This window comes from Coffea eugenioides, chromosome 11, assembly GCF_003713205.1.
Source record: "Coffea eugenioides isolate CCC68of chromosome 11, Ceug_1.0, whole genome shotgun sequence".
In the NCBI taxonomy this organism is placed as follows: domain Eukaryota; kingdom Viridiplantae; phylum Streptophyta; class Magnoliopsida; order Gentianales; family Rubiaceae; genus Coffea; species Coffea eugenioides.
Window position 1 is genome coordinate 22,418,052 of NC_040045.1, and position 10,460 is coordinate 22,428,511.

The following is a 10,460-nucleotide window of genomic DNA, read 5'->3' on the forward strand; positions in this document are numbered from 1 at the left end:
GCATCTACTCATAGATGGAATAAAGGTTTTACTGCAACTTAAAATATATCTCCTATATCTGCATAATTTATAATTTCAAAGAACCAGAACCTTCTGAATACGCTCCAGTGCACCCCCAGTTGCGAAAGTCTCCTGTCCAGTGTCATCAACTGTGACGGCTAACAGCTTGTCTAAAGTTACACCAGCTGCAAAAGGATGGCCAGGATTGCTGCAAAAGGAAATCAGTAAGGTCCCATGAAGCTGATGATTGAAATAAGGATTGAAGAGTGCTCATCTCTCAGTGTCCTCATATCTGATGTGAATGTTTGAAACAGAAAGCTTCAGATTCCCAATTACCATGTTTATCAAAGACTCCAACCAAGACTTGTTCTTTCAAACAATCAAGAGAAATGCAGTCAAGACAGGTCCAGACAAAAACAACAAAGCAAGGAAGATATATTTTAGATACAAAAATAACTCCAACACGATCAGATTCACATTTTAACCATTTATTATTAACAATCATAAACATGGGATTTTAAGGAGAGTTGAAGTGCTATGAACAGATTATGGCTCTGATGCTATTCACCTCACCAATCTCCTCAATCTGGAGGATCTACAGATCACAATTCAGAAGAGGTCGTCAACCTTGTGTTGACTGTAGGAGATTTGGGCAATCATCATTTGCATCTGAAACATTCTTTTAACAGGAAGAGGATTGAAGTGAGGTGTTTTATGTAGCATCCTACATAAAGCACCATAAAGCCCCGAGGTGTATCAACAATAAAAAGTAGTGTAAGCTTCTCCGCATACCCCTTGCATGCAGTTTCTGTCAACAATAAAGGACAGATTATAATTGACAACCAATCAAGTTTCCAAGAAGAGCAAGTCAAGTCAGATTTTAATTAAGCTCTAATATGCCGAAACCCGTGATGGTATAATTAACATAGAGGATGATTTTTTGCATTTGTAATTTAATCATTGCCACCAATGATTGAACCAAACTGGGAATTCTCTGCAACAACTTTCTTTGAATGTAAAAAACCATGAATGATTGAATGGTCTATACAAAAAAGCACGATACCATGCCATTTTGTAATCTTGATAAGTAAATCCATCTGGAATGAATCTGACTGAGAAGGATTTCTTTGAATAAAGAGAAGTCCATTCATTGGGAGAACAAACTTTCTTTATAATGCATTTTGAATGACTAACAATTTCGGGGTTCTTTTGATCAGGAATGGGAAAAATTTCCACAGATTGAGTATCTGTAAGGATCAATTCATAATAATCCATATTTTTAGACGGATCATCTGGTTGCCAGAAACATTTTGAAGGAAAGATTCTTTGAGTAAAGGAATTGAGAGTGTTATAAAGAGGAACTTCTTGGAATCTAGTCAAAGTAATATGTTGAGTGAATGGTTTAGTAAAATATGAATTTTCTTTGGGTTTTTCTGAAGTTCTTGGAATCTGTTGAATGGGTCTTAGTTGAGAAGAAGTTGGGGTACGAGCAGCTTGACTATAAGTCAATGCTGGAAAATCTTGCAATAATTGGAATCTATTTTGAGTTACAGGAGTAAGACTCATCTCATAGTCTTGAGGAGTCTTAGGTCTTCCTGCTTTTGAATCCATGATCCTGCAAAATTCAAAGTCAAGAAATAATTTTGTTGAGTTTCTCTTGAAGCTGTTTAATTTGTTGGTCATAATATTGAATCTCTTCTTGAGTATGACCGGCTTTTTTGAGGACATCTTTAAAAATAATATTGGAATCAATTTGTCTTTTGAGAAGAAAGGCTTTTTCTTTTGGAGTCTGAACAGACCAAAAACTTGGTCGAATATAAACTGGGGAATGATTTTGAATTTGATGATGAGGAATAGGTTGAATTTGTCCTTGTGAATTTTTAATATAGTAAGTATGATATCTATGGGAAATGTTTTTATCTTTTCTCTGAAGAATAGGATCATCCCTTTCTTTTCTCAGCCTGCGAATATATTCTTTGTGGGTTTCACGTTCCATTTCCCTGTAAAAATTCTCTAGTCAAGAAGTCAGGGAGAGAATTATTTTCTCCTTTAATAAATTCTATTTCGAAATCAAATACAGATAAAATTGCTTGCCATCTAGCAAATATTTGTTTTGAAACAATATTTTGAACATCTTTTTGTAAAACTTCTTTTGCTGATTTACAATCTATTCTAAGTAAAAATTTTTTATTATATAAATCATCTTGAAATTTTGATATACATAGTACTATAGATAAAATTTCCTTTTTGATAGTAGAATAATTCTTTTGTGGACCGGACCAAGTTCCTGAATGGAATCTAACTAATTCTTCTTTTAGATCATCTATTTTTTGTTTTAGAATTCCTCCATATCCTAATTCTGATGCATCTGTTTCGATTATCATAAAAGCTTTAGGATGAGGAAGACATAAACATGGTAATGATTCAATTTTTTCTTTAAGATATTTAATTTTTTGAGTATGTTCTTCGGTCCATGGTTTAGGATTTTTCTTTAGTCTATCAAACAATATAGCACATTCTTGTCTTGATTTAGGAAAGAAATCTGCAATGTAATTTAAACATCCTAAAAATCTTTGTAATTGACCTTCACGGGGAATATTTTTTGCATAGATTTTTTATGACTATCTCAAATTTAATTCCATGGAACAAAAGAAATTCCCTCATGTCCTACTAAAAATGGATATATTTGTATTAAGAATGGTGTTCCTAAAATTATATCATTACTTATATTTTTTACAATTAGAAAGTTATGTCGAATACAATAATTATCATTACATATTGACCCTTTTGTGAATTTATATTTTACTTGTAAATTTTCTCTATTTGCTGCCATTAATGTTTCTTTTGTTCTTTCACAATATTTAGTAGGGATTATTCCTTCTTTTATACAGCTTGAATCTGCTCCACTATCTAATAAAGTTACATATGTTTCTTTAAAATCTTCTACTGTTATGGTAACTAAAGCATACCACTTTTGAAATGTTATTTTTTCTATTGTATTTAAATATTGTTTTTCATCTAATGGTTTTTCTGAAATAATTATTTCTTCCGTGGTTAGAGGTTTTGAAGTAGAAGGTTGATTTTCTATTAATGTCATTTTAGCTTCTATTTCTAAGTCTTTAGTTTTTAATTCTATAATTTCTTTTTGTAATTGTTTTACTTGAATTTTTAAATTATTAATTTCTGTTTGAAGATCTTTAGTAGTTTCTTTTTTCATATTATTTATGTTAGGGTATTTATCTAATAGTTTTGAAATACTAAATGGTTCAATTATTTTTGGCATTTTTTCTTCTTGTATAATTAAACTTTTTAATCTTTCTAAATATTCTTTTTTAGCTAAAGGATCTTCAATTTTTTCTATCATATCTAATAAAAATTCTTTATCTTCCTTTTTTGTTATTACATTTATGTATTTTGAATTATTTGAGCAGTTACAATCTTCTTCACTTTCTGAAGTACTTATGTCATTATAATAATCATCTTCTGAACTTTGTTCCTTTTCATTTATTAATAAATTAATATTAGAATGGAAAAAAGAATTAGAAAATAGAAAATTTGATTTTCCCTTCTTTACTTGGTTATCATTCTATATTTCAAAAATAGGAATAATTGATATATATAATACACCACAGATAAATGTTCAAACTAGTTTATATAAAAAATGGAAATTAAAAGACGATCAAGTAGTAACCTCAATTCATTCTCCATTACAAGAAGTAAAAATTAATTTAGGACAAGGAGAAGTTATTGCATCCCCTTTCAAAAAAGAACGAGAAGCAGAAGCAAGTAGTACTAGCAATAATGTGAATCTAGATGATATTAAAAAATTATATCAGTAAAATAATTACACAAATCAAATTCTTCATACTATATCACAACATATAGAAGTAATAAGTACTAAAATAGACAGTATTCAGAAACCAGTTACAAAATTTCCTAATGATGTTTCAGCACCACATTTTCAACCTAGAAGCTTAACAAGAAATAGAGAGCAAGAATTAATTCAAAGTGTTAATACTCAAAGAATAAATAATACAGATAATATATTAAATAGAATATCTCAAACATTGCAAAGTCTAACAATAGAAGCTCAGACTCAAACTCCTAGAATAAATACATTAGATAATATAATAAACGAAGAAATATCATCAGAAGAATCAAGCTACTCGGAAAATGATGAAGAAATAATTTTATCTATAGAAGAGCAATTTAAAGAAGAAGATAACAATCAAATAAATAAAATAAGAAGAAGAAGACCTTTTAAAAATAATAAAAAAGATTGGCAAATAGTAAGCACTAGAAATTATTATCCAAGACCTAGTCCCCCAGATATTCAATATGAAGAAAGATCAAAATTTCATACCACAAAATATGATGGAGATTCAATTTATGAATGGAATATAGATGGAAGAGCAGAATATGAAGTATTAAACACTTTACAAGAAATGGGAATGGCTAGACTAGCTTATAAGTTAAAAAATATTCAAGAAAGAAATATTACAACATTACTAGTATCAGGATTTACCGGACAATTAAAAAATTGGTGGGATAATGCCTTAACACTTCAAGATAAATTATCAATATTAGATCATACAATAGAAATAGAAGATGATCAAGGTAATATTCAAGTACAATCAGATGCAGCAGAATTTTTAATTGTTACTATAGTAATGTATTTTGTAGGAAATCCAAAAGAGGAGTTAAATGAAAATAAAACATTTTTAACAAATTTAAGATGTCCAACTTTGTCAGATTTTAGATGGTATAAAGATATGTTTTTAACAAATGTATTAAGAAGACCAGATTGTAATGCTTCATTTTGGAAAGAAAGATTTATTACAGGATTACCAAGTTTATTTTCACAAAGAATAATGGACACTTTACAAAAAGAAATGGGAACAGATGTTATTTCATTCGAAAATATTACTTTTGGACAATTATTTGCTTTTGTTAAAAAAGAAGGTTTAATATTATGTTCAGAATTAAAATTTCAAATTAAGTACGGTTCCAAAACAAAAGAAGTAGGATCATTTTGTGAAGCATTTGGTATCAAAAGAATTAAATCACCTTCAGCATACAAAAAGAAAAGTAAAAAAGATATAAAATATAAAAGACAAAGAAATTCTAACAAAGATGAAAAATATGATAAAAAGTAAAGTAAAAAATTTTTTAAAAAGAAAATTGTTTGTTATAAATGTGGGAAAGTAGGACATAAAGCAAATAAATGTAAACTTAAAGAAAAAATTAATGAAATCTGTGCAGAAGAAGAAGAAATAAAAAATAAATTATTAAATTTATTAATAAATGAAAAGGAACAAAGTTCAGAAGATGATTATTATAATGACATAAGTACTTCAGAAAGTGAAGAAGATTGTAACTGCTCAAATAATTCAAAATACATAAATGTAATAACAAAAAAGGAAGATAAAGAATTTTTATTAGATATGATAGAAAAAATTGAAGATCCTTTAGCTAAAAAAGAATATTTAGAAAGATTAAAAAGTTTAATTATACAAGAAGAAAAAATGCCAAAAATAATTGAACCATTTAGTATTTCAAAACTATTAGATAAATACCCTAACATAAATAATATGAAAAAAGAAACTACTAAAGATCTTCAAACAGAAATTAATAATTTAAAAATTCAAGTAAAACAATTACAAAAATAAATTATAGAATTAAAAACTAAAGACTTAGAAATAGAAGCTAAAATGACATTAATAGAAAATCAACCTTCTACTTCAAAACCTCTAACCACGGAAGAAATAATTATTTCAGAAAAACCATTAGATGAAAAACAATATTTAAATACAATAGAAAAAATAACATTTCAAAAGTGGTATGCTTTAGTTACCATAACAGTAGAAGATTTTAAAGAAACATATGTAACTTTATTAGATAGTGGAGCAGATTCAAGCTGTATAAAAGAAGGAATAATCCCTACTAAATATTGTGAAAGAACAAAAGAAACATTAATGGCAACAAATAGAGAAAATTTACAAGTAAAATATAAATTCACAAAAGGGTCAATATGTAATGATAATTATTGTATTCGACATAACTTTCTAATTGTAAAAAATATAAGTAATGATACAATTTTAGGAACACCATTCTTAATACAAATATATTCATTTTTAGTAGGACATGAGGGAATTTCTTTTGTTCCATGGAATTAAATTTGAGATAGTCATAAAAAATCTATGCAAAAAATATTCCCCGTGAAGGTCAATTACAAAGATTTTTAGGATGTTTAAATTACATTGCAAATTTCTTTCCTAAATCAAGACAAGAATGTGCTATATTGTTTGATAGACTAAAGAAAAATCCTAAACCATGGACCGAAGAACATACTCAAAAAATTAAATATCTTAAAGAAAAAATTGAATCATTACCATGTTTATGTCTTCCTCATCCTAAAGCTTTTATGATAATCGAAACAGATGCATCAGAATTAGGATATGGAGGAATTCTAAAACAAAAAATAGATGATCTAAAAGAAGAATTAGTTAGATTCCATTCAGGAACTTGGTCCGGTCCACAAAAGAATTATTCTACTATCAAAAAGGAAATTTTATCTATAGTACTATGTATATCAAAATTTCAAGATGATTTATATAATAAAAAATTTTTACTTAGAATAGATTGTAAATCAGCAAAAGAAGTTTTACAAAAAGATGTTCAAAATATTGTTTCAAAACAAATATTTGCTAGATGGCAAGCAATTTTATCTGTATTTGATTTCGAAATAGAATTTATTAAAGGAGAAAATAATTCTCTCCCTGACTTCTTGACTAGAGAATTTTTACAGGGAAATGGAACGTGAAACCCACAAAGAATATATTCGCAGGCTGAGAAAAGAAAGGGATGATCCTATTCTTCAGAGAAAAGATAAAAACATTTCCCATAGATATCATACTTACTATATTAAAAATTCACAAGGACAAATTCAACCTATTCCTCATCATCAAATTCAAAATCATTCCCCAGTTTATATTCGACCAAGTTTTTGGTCTGTTCAGACTCCAAAAGAAAAAGCCTTTCTTCTCAAAAGACAAATTGATTCCAATATTATTTTTAAAGATGTCCTCAAAAAAGCCGGTCATCCTCAAGAAGAGATTCAATATTATGACCAACAAATTAAACAGCTTCGAGAGAAACTCAACAAAATTATTTCTTGACTTTGAATTTTGCAGGATCATGGATTCAAAAGCAGGAAGACCTAAGACTCCTCAAGACTATGAGATGAGTCTTACTCCTGTAACTCAAAATAGATTCCAATTATTGCAAGATTTTCCAGCATTGACTTATAGTCAAGCTGCTCGTACCCCAACTTCTTCTCAAATAAGACCCATTCAACAGATTCCAAGAACCTCAGAAAAACCCAAAGAAAATTCATATTTTACTAAACCATTCACTCAACATATTACTTTGACTAGATTCCAAGAAGTTCCTCTTTATAACACTCTCAATTCCTTTACTCAAAGAATCTTTCCTTCAAAATGTTTCTGGCAACCAGATGATCCGTCTAAAAATCTGGATTATTATGAATTGATCCTTACAGATACTCAATCTGTGGAAATTTTCCCCATTCCTGATCAAAAGAACCCCGAAATTGTTAGTCATTCAAAATGCATTATAAAGAAAGTTTGTTCTCCCAATGAATGGACTTCTCTTTATTCAAAGAAATCCTTCTCAGTCAGATTCATTCCAGATGGATTTACTTATCAAGATTACAAAATGGCATGGTATCGTGCTTTTTTGTATAGACCATTCAACCATTCATGATGTTTTACATTCAAAGAAAGTTGTTGCAGAGAATTCCCAATTTGGTTCAATCATTGGTGGCAATGGTTTGGTCCTCAAAAGGATATTCTACCTCCAAATGTACTCATGGGATTTCAAACATACCTCAAAAAAGCAAGGGGGGAAGAGTATACAAGACCAATATTATTCCATATGGAATTCAAAGCACCATGGATTTTTTGCTGGAGTTTCAAAATTCATCAAGAACTTGAAAAACCACTTCCAATGTCACTAGTTCGAGAATTCAAGATCAAATGGTGGATAGGATTCAATCAAGAATTCTGTGACCAGAGAAATGTTTTAAGATTCTTGGAAACAGGAGAGAAGCTCAAATGGATAAATCCAAATAAGCAAAATACCAAAGGAGTTAATATTCCAACAACCCCACAAAAGAAAGAAAAAGAAAGCTGCTCAACAACGGAAACAGTTGCAAATGATTTCCTGATGAAAAAGATGATGCAAAATCCAGAAATGCTCAAAGAATATCTGAATTATTTGCAAAATCAAGACAAAAAGGAAGAAGACAAAAAAGATGAGTCAGCCGGATCATCATCAGAATCCACTTTTGATCCTTTTGGTGGTCCATGTGCTCAAGACCCGACAGACTTTTGATAAAGTTGTCGGCCAATCTTAAAGATGCCGATTTCAAGATAAGATAAGAATCTCAAAAGGACCAATTACAAGAAGATAAGGTGTCGGCAAGAAAAGCAAATGACATTCAAATGAAAGTGTCGGCATGAAAATGCAAATGAAATTCAAAGAAAGAAGCCTCTATAAATAGGATTCAATATCAAAAGAAAGGGCATCGAGTCTTTTAGCAATTCTAAGAATTTCTCTCTGTAAACCTTCCTCTTCTAGTATCCCAAAATATTTCAAGAATTATAGTAATTCATAATTATTAAATATATATTATATAATTATGCATTTAATTATATGTTTGAGCTGAGCCTAATTTAAACCCAAAGGTTATATAAAAGTGTGATCCGAGTATGAACCCTCTGATCTAGAACCGAACTAAAAAATTCGAAAGCTTCAAAAATCTGTATAGTTTGTGAGTCAAGTTTGGGCTTATCAAAACCCAAGTTAAAGAGTCCAATTGACAATTCTAGCCAAAATAGTGGGTATAATTTTAATCTACCTTTATTTTGGATACGAACATTAAAACTTTAATCATGTCTAACATCCCCATTGTTTGGACCCTCTGATTGCATTGCACGTTTTGATCCAATTGTGTTATAAATGAATCGATATAAATTCTAGCTAGTTTATATGTGTTAATTGTCAATGAATTGGGACATTTGAGCTATAATTTGAATGGAAGCTGCCTAACTTGAGTGTTTGTTGGTTTTTGTAATAAAATTACATGATCGACTAAGAAACGAATTGAAAACAAGAAGAATTTCATCATTGTCAGACAATGACTGAGCCGGACTTTAGGCCGAAAATGTGCTGAAGTTGCTCACTATTTTGCATCAATCAATAATAGGCGCCAGACAATGGGCCAGGTATTGGTAGAATTCTACTCAGACTCGACTTTTGGCAACTTTTCAAGAACAAATCCTGTCATACTTGGGCTACAAGTTTAGAGAGCTATAAATAAAGGTTATCTAGGCCATTTTTAAGGTTAGACAGTACTACGTTAGCATTGGTTCATTTTTATAACTTATTCTTGAGAGATCGAAATCAACAGACGTGTAAACAAGAATCAAGGAACAATCAACATGAAGGCTAGGGCATCAAAGATTCAAAAGTTTTTCTTACTCCATTCTCCAATAGTGTATTTGTTGCTTGAATTTTTGGATTTATCAATGGCTTTATCTGTCAATGTTGAACTAAATTATTTCTATGGTTAATGTTTTGTGAAGGAGTTTTGATTATTCATCCTAGTTAAATTCTTGACTTTTGCCTTGATTTATCTATCTTGTTTTAATTACATGTTCATGTTTGACCACCATGGACACACTCCTAGGGTTCATATTGAACTGAGAAGAAATATACAACCAGGTACTAGGTAGATAAACATACTTAAGTTAAACACGAGAATAGTTTAAGGATTTATATGACATAATCAAATTATCTAAGATCTTAAAGGATTCAATTAAATGTATATGATTTCGAGAAAGGTGTAAGATTTAATTGGGCATAATTTAGATGTCTCGAAAGATAATCTAAAGTAAATATTCTTGGCATGTTAAGAAAATAACTGGATAGTTAATTCAAAACTCCAGATCAAAACTTGAAACCCTATCTTTCGCCAATTATTTTCTTAACTTTGTTTTATTTGACTTGACTAGTTATTTTATTTTTTAGTTAGATATTACAAACTTTTTGAATTTGAATTTTGTTCCTTTCTATAATAACTAAAGTGAGAAAATTAATTTGTATCTTAGGGTTCAATCCCTAAAATACTCAAGGTGATTACTATTACAATCGATTCTATGCACTTGCAAAAAATACCAATCAAGTTTTTGGCGCCATTACCAAGGATGATGCTTAATTTTTCTACTTTAGTTATTTTATTATTTTATTTTCAATTCTTCACTTTTACTTTTAATTTTTCTTGCTTAGGTACATAGTTTATGACTTAATCTGAAAATGGTGAATTACAATTTGATTCTGAAATTGAGAAAATTGCAAGGGAGTTGAAAAAGCAAGCA